At 40.5% G+C, this 13,773-nt stretch overlaps 1 protein-coding gene across 4 annotated transcripts in view; it reads left to right on the plus strand.

Moving 5' to 3' along the window:
• ELF1 (E74 like ETS transcription factor 1) overlaps window positions 1-13,773 on the plus strand; it is a 116,150-nt gene that overhangs the window by 15,808 nt on the left and 86,569 nt on the right. For 3 of the 4 annotated variants that reach the window (XM_067563187.1, XM_067563185.1, XM_067563191.1), the window contains one exon: window positions 2,037-2,116. The exons of the other annotated variant lie outside the window; for it this stretch is intronic. The gene's annotated coding sequence lies outside the window, so the exon portion shown is untranslated. The remainder of the gene's footprint in view (window positions 1-2,036; window positions 2,117-13,773) is intronic. 4 annotated transcript variants of the gene reach the window in all.

Raw genomic sequence — 13,773 nt, forward strand, 5'->3', positions numbered from 1 at the left:
AGTAGAAAAAAATAATGGGTAACTAAGCAGTTTTGGTTTTAAAATTTACTGTTAAATTAAGGAGGTATTATCAAGAGGGATATGCATATTATTTTACCTGTTCAGAAAAGGGAAGAATCCATGAACTCAGAAGAACTAACTTCTGTTTCTAGACATGGTATTGTAGAAATTAGACATAGAAGAGGCCAGAGCAGGATTATTCTATATGGTATGTCCTTCGGTCCAGTTTTACATGAGTTGAGTAAAGGGCTTCTCTAGTGTCAAACAGATTAATTTTTTTCTGCTATTTAGCCCAGAATTTTCTTTTGCTTAATTTTATCTGAGTATTTCCAGTTAATAGTCTCTTTGCCCATCCTAAACAACTCTTCTCTGTTGGTGTTTACATCCTCCAGGTATTTTTAAATGGTTACCATATCCTCTTCTAGTCACGTCTGCCAAAGCTTTAATCATTTTTGTTTCTTTTCTCTGAATTTGTCAGTGTTTTTAATACCAAGTTGTTCAGAACTTTGTGTAGTGTTATAAGAATAGTGTCACCAATGGTGTATAGAAAGGGAATATTGCTTTATTTCCTGTAACATACAAAGGCTTATTTAACCCCCAAATAACTTTTCCGCCTCAATATGTCCCACTGAAGGTTCATATTTAATTTGCTGTCTGTATCACTTCAAGGTCTCTCTTGGCATGACCGCATTTCAGGTATCTCTAACGAAATATCTGTTTCAGATTATTTTTTCCTACATGTTAGCTTCCATTATTATATGCTTCCACACTTCTACCATCCCTTTGTATATTTATCTTGTTCTTTGGTATGATTCAAGACATTTTAGTATTTTTGAAAAGCAATAGATTTGCATGGATAACAGTATCTAAGACAAACAACAGATGCTGACTACACTCCAAAAAGTGTCGTTAACATTTTCACCCTCCAGGATGCACACCAATGTGTGTCATCACATGTTCCGTATGCCTTTAATAGAATGAATATACATAAAATACCTGCTTATATATTTGTGATTTGGGGCTGTTTCCAAGAGCATGAAAGTGCAAACACAAGCTGTAATTTTTGGGTAAGATTTCCCCAATGTAGTGGCTATTTTGAATTTTAAAAAATGAATAAATTGACAGGATTGAAATAAGTTGATATTTTTCTCCCAAGTAGCCTAGAAAATACTATCTTGAGGATAGATTTCAAAAGTAGAAATTATGATTAAAAAAAAAAGTATAAACGTTTGATTAGCTGAGCATTTTTATTAGACAACTTGAATTTTTGTATAGGCTGTTTTCCCCTAAACCTTTTCCTAGCCTGTACTGAACTTCCTTTAAGAACAAGTTAGTCCTAATTGCCTGTTACAGTTTTTCTTGTTTTTTTTATCTGAAGCATCTGCTGCTGACCACAGTTGGAAACAGAATACTAGAGCATTGATCTGATCAAGTAAGGCTGTTCCTCTACAAAGTCAGTAGGGTTCCACACAGTCACATGTCTGCCTGCATGAATTTGATTACAAGATCTTGACATATGTTCTTAGCCTCAAAGTAGGAGGGCTACAACACCCAAATATATCTTTGTCTTGTCAGTGTTTTAAATACTTTTATATTTCCCTTCCTTCTCTGCTATTTTCGTCCTCCTCTCTCTAGCATGTATAACTTATTTTCTTAAAAACATTCCTTCTGCCCATCTCTGTGTCCCCTTTCGTTCTTCTCTCCTGCTAATTCCCTTTTTCTTACCTCAAAAACTTTGTGAAATCCTGCCCCTATTGAAGTCAATAGGAATGTTGTCCTAGACTTCCTTGGAAGCCAGGATTTCACCGTTACAGTTTGATCCTGCACTCTTTACTTACATAATATTCACTGATGTCAAGAGCAGTTTTGCCTGAATACTAAATTTTAGAATCAAGCTCACAGTCTTTATCCTCACCCCTCTTGTTTTCTTTTTTTAAAAAGTTTTTAAATCAGTCTTGGCCAGTAGTCCATTTCAGCTGACCTGCAAGAGGAAGCCTTCTATGTACCAAAGTTGATTTGCAGTTTTAATGTTATAGGACCTGGCTTTTCTGGTGGAGATATTTCTTGAGATGCTAATTCAGATATGGGGAAAGGACAAGCAGAAGCTTGGCATAAGGTAAGATAAATGTTTTGGGCCAGTAGTGGGTGTGATATTACTGAATTTGGTTGTACTTAAAAAATGTAATTTGATAACAGAAGCTCCAGGATCCCATTGCTCGTTGGGACTGTTTGCAACTAATAGTTCTGTAGTTAAAATTAACCAGTATGAAATTGTTAATTTCCATCTTCTTTGCTCCATATTTTATTTATTGAAGATGTAATTAAGCATCTGACTTGTATTTTTACTCAAGGTAAAAACAGTCTGTGGTCCCCTGATGTACCTGGATGTATACTATGAATCTTATCTTTGGAAAATCTTGATTTTTGGAGTCAAAAGGTTAACTAACTTCCATTTAATGTATTTGCTTCTCAATTTACTGTTCTATGCTTACTTGCCATTAAACAGATCTACTTTCTAATTACCACACAACAATATTCTGATTATGCTCTTATTTAAAATGGTTTTTGTTTTGCTCTCCTGTACCTCCTGGTTTAGTAACAGTTGGCTATATTTGTACAAAATTCTGGTTTTTCATCAGGAGGGAAGAGGGAGGGGATTTTTCATTTATTTACATTTTTAATAAAATATACCAAAAAAGGGTACCTATGAGTTACTCTAGGAACCTGTGGAATGTTTTATGTTATGTCAGACTAAATCATCAGCAAATCCACTAGGAGACCCCAGCTAAACTAAACCTCGTCCACAAATATCAGCTCCCAAAAAAGCCTAAGTATAAATCGGTTTTGCAGCATTTTCTAAACATCAAAAAACCCTGGGTTGTTTTGGATCTGGAGGGATCCAAAGATGACCGCCCTTCACAGATAATTCTCTACTATCAACCTCCTCTCTTAAATTAAAGGTTTCAGCACAAGGGCCTTTACTGATTCTTAGTATGGCAGTATTGCATTGGGAGAAAGGTAGTCTTGTTGATGTGGGAAAGTGGGTTTCATGGTTGGGAGAAGAGGTAGAAAAGGAGGGAGACTGGCTAGAATTAAAAAGAAAAAGAGAGGGACTAGGAAGGAGGTGGCCATATTACATTCCCTAGTATCAGTACACATTTCAAAGAGTACAATGACGCGTGGGAGTAGTAAGACTGTTAAATGTAGCTGCTCAGTCTCTTGCTTTCATGTTGTTTTCCTCAGCCTTAACTTTTAGTCTATCTGTTTAGGTTATAATCTCTTCGACTATGTACTCTTAGGGCTGCAAAACTTCCTGTATGCTTTGTACTCTCTATAAATAAAAATATTAAATCCGAAAAGGGTTGCATTCTTATCCTTTGGATTAGGGGTGTGTGTGTGTATCTCAGAATTGTCTGCAGTGGTTTATGTTTTTTCAGTTGTACATACTCTGGCTGTGGAATTTTTATTTTATTTTTTTGTTATTCGGAATATACGTTCATGTGAAGTAATCTAGGTGGAATGTTAGCCACATTGCTTGCATTTTGGTACACGGTTTCCATACCTGTGCGCATGACTCCTGCTACTCACTTTATGCTGTGAAAATGTGCATACTATACACTCACGCAACTTTGAAAAAGCGCTCAGAATGACATTTCCGTGGATGGGGTAGAGAGGCTAAAAATCAATTTTTAAGGGAGTTGAGAAAAGAGAATTTGCCCTCCCCTGTGTGAATTCCTGGAGGCAAGGCCCAAAAGCTGAAACCAATTGGGATCTCTTAGGAAAGAAAGCAGCGTGCAGGGAGCAATTAAGGATCAGAGATAAAAGGAAATAGGGAATGGTTGCTGGAGGTTTTTGGTTATGGCCAGGAAAAGAGCAGACATCTCCTAGCTGGTGAGACAGGACAGATGTGACTAGAAAACAAGAAGGTAGGTTTGTTTTGCTAATTGTCCCGAGAAAGGGGGGGAATAATTTTTTTAAAATTCTCATTTCTCCTTCCCCAGAAAGGGAGAGTGTTTACTGGCCACTGCCTCAAGAAAAGGAATTGGCCCACTGTTACCCGTGCCTGAAGAGGCTTGACAATAGAAGATTTCTTTGACCATAGATATTTGTGGTGTACCTGTGCTGGGTGAATGAAGCTGGCTACATAGCTGATGTGCTGAACACTCAAGGGGAAAGTAAAAATAAAACTTCAGGAAATAAAACTGGTGTTTTGGTCACAGAACAGCAGAGTAAAAATTCTCTAGAGGAAGTGGTGACTACCTGGAGTGAGAGCACCCTCATCCACCCTGGATAGCTTGTAGGGGTGGCATCTATGTACAAATTCTCACTTAGCCAGAGGAACAGTTGCCACAGCACAGAGGCCTTTGAACGTGAAGGACTCCTCAAGGATGGATAAACTTGGAGGAGAAAGAAAACGGGACTAAATGTATATTCTGTAATAATCAAACTTGTAGTACAAACTAATATGATGTATTAATGAATGTATATAGAGTAGCTTGAATAAAGCACTAGCAGTGCTTAGTACTATTATATAAAACTTGGAAAAGGGCAGATAATCCAGGGGAGGAATGGGATGCCTCCATAAAATGAGTGAGTTCAGTCAATGGGAAGCAGGAGAAAAGTCATACATGTGAAATTATACTTACCTTAATATTCACTCTTAACATCTGATCCATGATATTATTCACCCTGCCCCCAGAGAGGTTGTCTATCAGAATAAAAATTATACTTTTGGGCAGCTTTAGGCAAACAAATCGAGGGTGGTGGCTCCTTCCACAATCTTGGGCCTCGATGCGCCCAGATCTCTTTTAGGCCTGTTTTGCTTCATTCTTGTGGGCAGATAACATAGTAGAGGTGCAGAATCTATTTCTTAGACTATATCACAGAACTGGAACCTTATATGTACAATCTTCCTGTTTGCCATTACAGAAGTGATGCATTTGCAGATGTCCAACTTGAACTACAGCTGATAGGTCAACATTTTGTTCTTCTAGCCAACAGTATCAACAGCTCCCCAAACGCCCTACTTCCTCTCTTATTCCCCCCCCTAATCTTGATTTTATTCCTCCATACCACTCTCTTAGCTTTTCTCCAGTGGATACTTAGATTTTCAGAAAGCGTTTGACAAGGTCCCTCACCAAAGTCTCATAAGCATAGTAAGCTGTCCTGGGATAAGAGGGAAGATCCTCTCATGGATCAGTAACTGGTTAAAAGAGAGGAAACAAAGGATAGGAATAAATTGTCAGTGTTCACAATGGAGAGAGGTAAATAGTGGTATCCCTCAGGGGTCTGTGCTGGGACCAGTACTACTGTCCAAAATATTCATAAATGCTCTGAAAAAAGGAGTAAACAGTGAGGTGGCAAAATTTACAGATGGTACAAAACTACGCAAGAGAGTTACATCCAAAGCTGACTGCAAAGAGTTACAAAGGGATCTCACAAAACTGGATGACTAGGCAACAGAATGGCAGATGAAATTTAATGTTGATAAATGCAAAGTAATGCACATTGGAAGACATAATCCCAACTATACATATAAAATGATGGGATCAACATTAGCTGTTACCACTCAAGAAAGAGAGTCAGTATGAATAGTTCTCTGAAAACATCCACTCAATGTGCAGCGGCAGTCAAAAAAGCTAATGGAATGTTGGGAATCATTAGGAAAGGGATATATATTAAGATATAAAATATCATTTTACCTCTATATAAATCCATGGTACAGCCACATCTTGAATACTGTGTGCAGATCTGGTCGCCCCATCTCATAAAAGATATATTGGAATTGGAAAAGGTACAAAAAACAGCAACAAAACTGATTAGAGGTATGAAACAGCTTCCATATGAGGAGAGATTAATAAGACTGGGACTTTTCAGTTTGGAAAAGAGACAAGGGGGGTGGGTATGATAGAGGTCTATAAAATCATGACTGGTGTGGAGAAAGTAAATAAGGAAGTGTTATTTACTCCTTGTCAGAACACAAAAATTAGGGGTCACCAAATGAAATTAATAGGCACAAAGTTTAAAACGAACAAAAGGAAGTATTTCTTCACACAACACACAGTCAACCTGTGGAACTCTTTGCCAGGGGATGTTGTGAAGGCCAAGACTATAACAGGGTTCAAAAAAGAACTAGATAAGTTCATGGAGGATAGGTCCATCAATGGCTATTAGCCAGGATGGGCAGGGATGCAAAAACATGCTTTGAAGTGTCCTTAGTCTCTGTTTGCCATAAGCTGGTGTTGAGAACTGCCTGGAGACCGAGATCCTTTACTGACTGCTGTCAGAGGTATGAGACGCGTTTATTAAGTACAAGCAATTGCAGGGAGAGAGCCAACTGATGCTGGATATGGGCAATTGGATGGATCTCTTGATGATTACCTGTTCTGTTTATTCCCTCTGAAGCACCTAACATTGGCCACTGTCAGGATACTGGACTAGATGGACCATTTGTCTGACCCAGTATGGATGTTCTTATGTGTATATACATTAGATGCCAGTCGTTCTCTGGACTGATCTACATTACAGAGTTAGGTTGACGTAAGGCAGCTTACATCAACCTAACTACAGAATGTAAGTGTCTACACTAGAATGGTGCTCCCGACGATGTAAGTCACCCACTATATCAACCTAATAACACTACTTTTGTGAGAGGCATAGCACTTAGACCGATGTAATTAGGACAACACAGTATCTGTGTAGACACTGCATTATTTTCATTGCCTGTTGGCTGTCAGCCCTGCAGAGGGGCTGACACCTGGAGCCCTGCCACTGGGACTGATAGCTGAAGCATGGCTGGGCTGACAGACCAGGGTCCTGCCACTGCCTCCCAGTGAGGGATTAGAGGTGGAGGGGAAGGGGGACCGAACCCAGTCGCCCCCAATCCCTAGCTAGGAGGTGGCAGCAGGGCCACAGTAGGAGGTCTCTGCCCCCCAGCCAAGCCCAATTTCACAGCAGGGAGCCTACCATCCCCAAAATTGACATTGGTGTCAGTTTCACAACTGCTATTATTTCACATTTGGTCTCTGCACAGCCCCAGAGCTGAGAGGCTGCAGGAGTGTGTGTGTGTGTGTGTCTGGCCTGTTTCAGTTGTGAGCCCAGCAGAGAGGAAATGTGAAATAATAGAAGCTGTGAAACTGACAAAATGGTCAATTTCACTGCTGCTAGGCTTCCTCCTGTGAAACTGAGTCCCAAGCCTTGCTCACAGCTGGGGCTGTCAGCCCTAGAACAGGGGCTCCAGCTGTCAGCCCTGTGTGGCTGTTGGAGCCCCACAATGCTCCACTTCAGTCTGTGCAAGTGCTCCTGGGGTGGACGCATACCACCAGCAGAAAGAGGGGTAGAGTGGACACCAAAGGCCAATTTAATTACTGCGGTGTCTGTAAGTCGACCTAACTTTATAGTGTAGACAAGCCCTCTAAAACAAGTTTCAGTATAAATCATTGCTATTATCGTTCATAAGTATCTGTCTCCTGCAATGTGGCCTGCTTTCTGCGTTTCTGACTCTTCCACACCCTGGCCTGTTTGTCTAAATAAAAAAGGACTGAGCTGCAAAAGGCCTTTTTCGCAGCTTTGTGTCCAGACTTTCCTAGCTGAGGGCGGTGTCTTGCTGTTCTCCCTTAGGAAAGAGTTTGACAGGGAACATTCTGATCCTCCCCCAATATTTTTTAAAGGCCAAATAGTAATAGTAATACTAACATTGCCATGCAGTAACTTCAGCGCATATCTGTATATTTGTCTCAGACTGTACCAAATATTTCTCCCATGAATAATAGCATTCCTTGCATATGAACTTTTACTAACATAAGCTTCATTCTTGATTTGATTTTTATACTGACAAATCTAGATCTGAAGAACTCTTTTGTGGACACTTGATTTTGATTGTAGAAAGTGTGTATTATTTGTTAATGTTTTGCAACATCCAAAAATGTACTGGACACCTCATTTCACTAATGTATGCAACATAAAGGAAGCAACTTAATTGGGATGGATTGATGGAATGCAGTATGTTCTGGTTAAGCAGCCATTCTGTTTTAAATAAAATGTATCCAAATGTTACTTAATGTTGCCACATGTATATGTAATACATTTCATTTTATACACTTTTTTAGTAATGCTTTGACTTGTTTTCCTTCATTTTTCTAGTGATTATAAAATACCAATATTTTAAAAATTAATGAGACATTTCTAAATATTTCCAGGTTGCCATTGTGTCAGACAGGAAGAGAGTGAATGAGTGACCTTTAGCTGCCATGTTAATACCTCTAATTATAATTGACAAGGCATGGATACTGAAAATGGTCCCAATAAAGCATCTTGAACAAATATGAACATCCCATTAAAGCAACAGAATACTTGTGTGGTTGAATAGGAGAAAATTAGCTCCCTGAAGCTTGTCATGCTAGAGATTATCCTGATATCAGTGTTCTGTTTAAAAGGTCACCATGAAACTCACTTCTTTCTGGACATTTTTTCTACTATTGTCACAACCTAGGATTTTTCTCTTTCATTTTGTTTACTTGGTACACTTGACAGTAGCCTTTGTATAGTCAGTTTCACTTCCATACTTATTTCCCCTATCATTTGTATGGGCCTTTTTCACAACAAGGGAAAGAACACTTAAAAAATTGGCAGGGCATCTAGTACTTTTAACTAGTCTTTTAAAATGACTGTTTCAAGTTAATTGGTTCCCTTTAAGAGCCTATAAACGTAACAAAATCCACTTCTTGTGTATTGGATCACAGTTGCAAAGATAATGGAATAGGATGCTGAACATACAAGTGAGGTGCATTTTGAATAGTTTTCAGTGCAGGCTGCTTCTCTTATCCTTGCTATCTGAGAATTCAGCACAATTCAGTACCATTACTGTAGAGTCTCACTATTTCTCCCAGTATGCCTAATAATTCTAACAAAAAAAATCAGGTCACTTTGGTCCATTTATCAGCAAATATGTAATAGTGCAGTCTCCTATTAATAAAGTATCATTACTATTACACCATGTAACTGTAGTATAGTATTAACTAGAATAATGCATTTATTATTTGAATTACGATAGTACCTAAATGAGAAGAAAAGCAAATTACCTGTTTGTCTTTTTAAATTGTAAGCTTCTCCAGACAACAAGCAGGGGAAAGATACAAAATATAAGTGAAGTGGTCAAAGTGGTGATTATCTATCTCTTGATATTTAATTATTATTTCTTTATTTTTTAGATATCTGTCTATCTTCATTTCTCCCTCAACCTTGCTATTGGTTGACTAACCTCTTGCAGGGGGGGTCATGGTAGAAGTTGGCCTACAGGAGAGATCTGAGCACAAAGGGGCGTAGGTTTCTCAACCTGTGGGTCAGGACCCAAAATTGGGTCGCCAGAATGTTTCAAAGAGTCATATGGCAGTTCCTGTCCCACAAGGTTGGCTGGGCTCACCTCCTGCTCCAGGCACTACAACCTCTGGGATCCCAGAGCCGCTCAGGGTTGGCCCAGTTGTCATGATGACAGGATTCCGGATAGGCCAAATTTGAGCGAGTGGCACTGCAACCTCATGAGCCAGGTCACAATTCCACTCACACAAATTTGGTCCAGTCAAGGGGTGGGGCCAAACCTGAGTGGCACTATAACCTCGAAGGTTGCAAATGCCTGGAGCAGAGAGCCAAACCCAGCCAGCCCCACAGCACAGGAACTGCAGGAGCTGCCACTGTGGGGTGAGCGCTGGGCAGAACCCAACTCCCCAGTGGACAGGACCTGACTGAAACCACCCCAGGGCCTCCAGGGCCTTACTGGGTCACGACAGGCCATAAACATTTACAGATGGGTCCTGAGCCCAAAAAAGTTGAGAATCACTGCTTTAATGTGCCTCCTTCACACACCCTCTACCCCCCACTGCTGTATATGTAGTGTATTTTGTCCTAAAATATTCTCTGACATAAAGTGGCATTGACTTACTTGGAAATTCAATTGTTCAAAAATGGCTATATTTTAGTTCAGGGATTTGGATTGAGATTTTCACGCTTGGGTTCCTAAATTAAGCAGCCTTATTTTCAGAAGTGCTGAGGAATTACAGCTCACATTAAAGTAAATGGATTTCTCTGCACTGGTGAAACTGTACCAAAACAATTCCCACTACTTTGGCTGAACTTCTGTTAAAATTGGTGGGAGGCATGGAGTACAGTTGGAACCATTTTTGCCATGGTTCTGATTTAAACTTTTTTTTTGGTAGGTTTTACTAAAATGGTAATGAAACCAGTTCCAGTCTCTGGAGTCTTGTCTACACTTTGGCTTTCCCCAGTTTTAACATAGTTCAACTGGAGCAGTGGGAATTTTCTGGTAAAGCTCCTCAGTGTTGGCAAGACAGTGGGAATCTCAGTTCTTGGCATTCTATGAAAATTAGGTCACTTACTTAGGCATGTAACATTAGGGGCTGCATATTCAATATTTTTGGCCTTGCTGTGCATATGTGTACATGAGAGCAAATCAGGTGTAACATGACTTTGAAAAACGAAGTGTAAATTGTATAAACTCCAATCAAGAGAGATTCCCCCAAAGTGTTCTGTACTTTGCAAGGCTATACAAAATCATGATTGTGGCTGTATGGAAGGCTGATCTGCTGCTATGAAAGTCAGCTGCAAAACAAAACTAACTTCTTTTGCACTAGAAATACATGAAGCCAACTTGAATGAGTAGACAGGATGAACTTCTCTCTAGTTAGTCCTCAGTTGTTAATTCATGTCAGTTTAAACGCCTGCTTCATTCCCACCACAGTTCACAGGAGTACAATTAATTTGTAAGGGTTATGAGTTGCTTAACTGCAGACTAGTGAAATAACTTTTTGCATCATTTTCTAAAAGGAAAAACTCTTTTACTCATCGACTGAAGTGTGCTAATTAAACATCACCCAGTTGTCTTTCTCCTCCTCAGCCCAAGCTTTAAAAGGGAGATTGGCTTCTACATGTTTTTGTTTCTACTCCCAAATTCTCTTCCCTAAATGCCTAATTAAAGCCTAGAAAAATACAGTGAATGTGTGTGCTTTATATGTTTTGTTTCCAAAGTCCTGTATTTGGAGTGCACATTAGGACTGACACAGATGTTTAATATTTCCCCCGAGGTCACTCATTGAATTGGTAGCTGGGTTTCGTTTGTAATCCAAGAATCCTAACTCCCAATTCCATGATCTATTCATTAGATCCTATTGTACTAAAATCTGGAAGTGAGGCAAGAAAAGGCTCTATAAATACAGGAAACTACCTTAAAGGTAAGGGAAAGGTGTGGTCTACGTACAGGATCATATGCTAAGGTACTATGATGATGGGATCTATAGACAAATCTAGATACATAGGATGTTCTATGTTCTAATTCTGGCTCTGACATGGACTTCCTCTGTGACTGGGAACAGGTCACTTACAATTTCTGACTCCATTTCCTCATTTGTAAAAATGGGATAATTACTTAACTGACATGGGTGTGCAGGATCAGCTAGTAATATTTGTAAAGCACTTTGAAAGGACCAGTTTTTTATTCCATGTTTTTACAGTACTTAGCATACTGGTTCCTGATCCATGACTGGGGCTCCTAGGTGCTACCACGATGCAAACAAATAATAGTGAGTTAGCAGTTTTAACTATAATTTTTTTAAGTAGCGAGAAGAAGGCTGGACTAGTGATTAAGGCATTAGCCTAGGTCTTGGGAGAGATGGGTTCAAGTCCCTGATCCCCCACAGACAGAAACCGGGGCAGGAAGGAGTTACCCTGTCCATTGGAAGAGCTTTATGCCTTCGGTGGTGGTATGGTATTTTTTTCAATACTAAATATTTGGGTTCCAGCCTCTAACTGATGGGAAAAGTAGAAACAAATATTTGGCATTTTCCCTATTGATGGCAAGAAAAGGTCCATATCCCAGCTAAGAAAGAACTTTTCCCTCTGGGTTCTATGCCCTCTGAGGGATTCTGAAACAATTATCAAATGCCGGTGGTCATACACAGCCATTGGATTACAGCCAAGGATTTTAATTAGAGAGAGGTGGGGATCATTGTGTAATGTAGCATTTAGAGCTGCCAAAGAATGGAGCTGCTTTACAATTTTTTTTTAAATGGCAGAACCCAGGAGGTTCTCCCTGTCACATCCTGGCCCACTCCCACTTTTTACGGATACCAGATTGTGGTGAGTGGACCCAAATCTGTGAGGATTCCACGTGCTTCTAAGATAACTGGGTCTGGGCAGAGAATAGTGTCACATATTTATAGGATTTATGCTAAGCCCCGGTCTTGGGAGGGTCTGTTTGGTGTGCCAGACACCCATTCTACTACATGGATAAGTCATGTGGCCTAAATGCCTCCAAGTATGAGGCCTGGGCTCCAGAACTCATGTTTCTCACTGTGAGCTCTGCCCAGTGAGTCCAACTGAGGTAGACTCCTGTTCAGAGACTTGTACTTCCTTCAGGGATCAATGCACTTCACGAAGTGTCTGCAGCCGTTCCATGCAGCCTTTGCGATATAGAGTAGGGTTTAGTAGTTGACTGGCATACAGCAACAAGAAGTCCTTAAATTAGCGTAGAGAAGCAGAGGTTAAGACATAGCCCACACTGGCTAAAGCCGGGGCTCTCATGAGCCAGAGCGCTATACGAACCCTCTTCATTTCCTTTCGCTAGCTCAAGCTATGTCTACATGGCTCCACTGTTCAGACAGTGGGTGTATGAACTGCAGTGCACACTCACGTGCGGTGCTTTAAGTCCCTCATATGGACACTGCTGGCGCAAACTAAAAGGTACTTTGTTCATATCAGTGTAGAGCTGTTTGAAAGGCTATGTTAATGCAAACTTGTTGTCATTTAGTTTGTGCCAGCGGCATCCACAGGGGGGAAGTGAGGGCACAGCCCTTATAGTCTGAGCTGTGGGACCATGTAGATGAGCCCTATTGTAAGAGCCTGTAGGACTAGAACCTGGGACCCAGGAAGGTTCTGAGCTGCTGCATTACCATTGGAATACACATCTTCTACTTGCCTGGTGTCTGCAATCTGGTGCCTGACCCTGATCCCTGGTATGTTGACCCAGCTTGAATCTGACCACACCATTTGTCTTCTGACCAGTGCACATAGACCACCCTTGGCCTGGCCCTGACTCTCCTGTTCTTTTTTGTCTTAGGGCTAGTCTACATTTAAAACTTACGGCAGTACAGCTGTGTCACTGGAAGACCGTCAGCGGAAGAGTGTCTCCCGCTGACATAGCGCTGTCCACGCTAGCACTTATGTTGGCAAAGCTTATGTTGCTTAGGGAAGTATTTTTTTCACACCCCAGAGCGACAAAAGTTTTGCCAGCATAAGTGTTAGTGTAGACAAGGCCTTAGTCTCAGGTCAGAGACTGGTGTCTCTGTGAGCTCAGTTGTAATCACTACCTCTTGTCACCAACACCCATTTTGTCCTGCTTGCTGGAAGTCTCCCCTTGATAAGTGTCAGTTGCCCTGTCCTTGGGATTTCCATTGTTTCTGTAGGGTCTTCCACTGAAATGGATTGGTTCCAGCCAGTCCTTAATGACCCATTCATATCACCCTAGACTGCTACATGATAAAAATACCTCATGTCTCCTGCTTTGCCCCAAAGGCAGCATCTTAACGTTTCCTTATAACAACATGATAGGGTAGAGTTATGCAGATAGTTTATAAAAATAGGACAGACAATTCTTACTTCCATCACAGCTAGTCACTGTTTCTAGCTCTGGGTGTACATGACTCTCTCCCAGGCTCAGATCTCTTATCTGACATCCTTCCTTAAGACACAGAACTCAGCATTCCA

This window comes from Emydura macquarii, unplaced genomic scaffold, assembly GCF_026122565.2.
Source record: "Emydura macquarii macquarii isolate MOO-44397 ecotype Brisbane River unplaced genomic scaffold, CSIRO-AGI_Emac_v2 contig_2473, whole genome shotgun sequence".
Lineage (NCBI taxonomy): Eukaryota > Metazoa > Chordata > Testudines > Chelidae > Emydura > Emydura macquarii.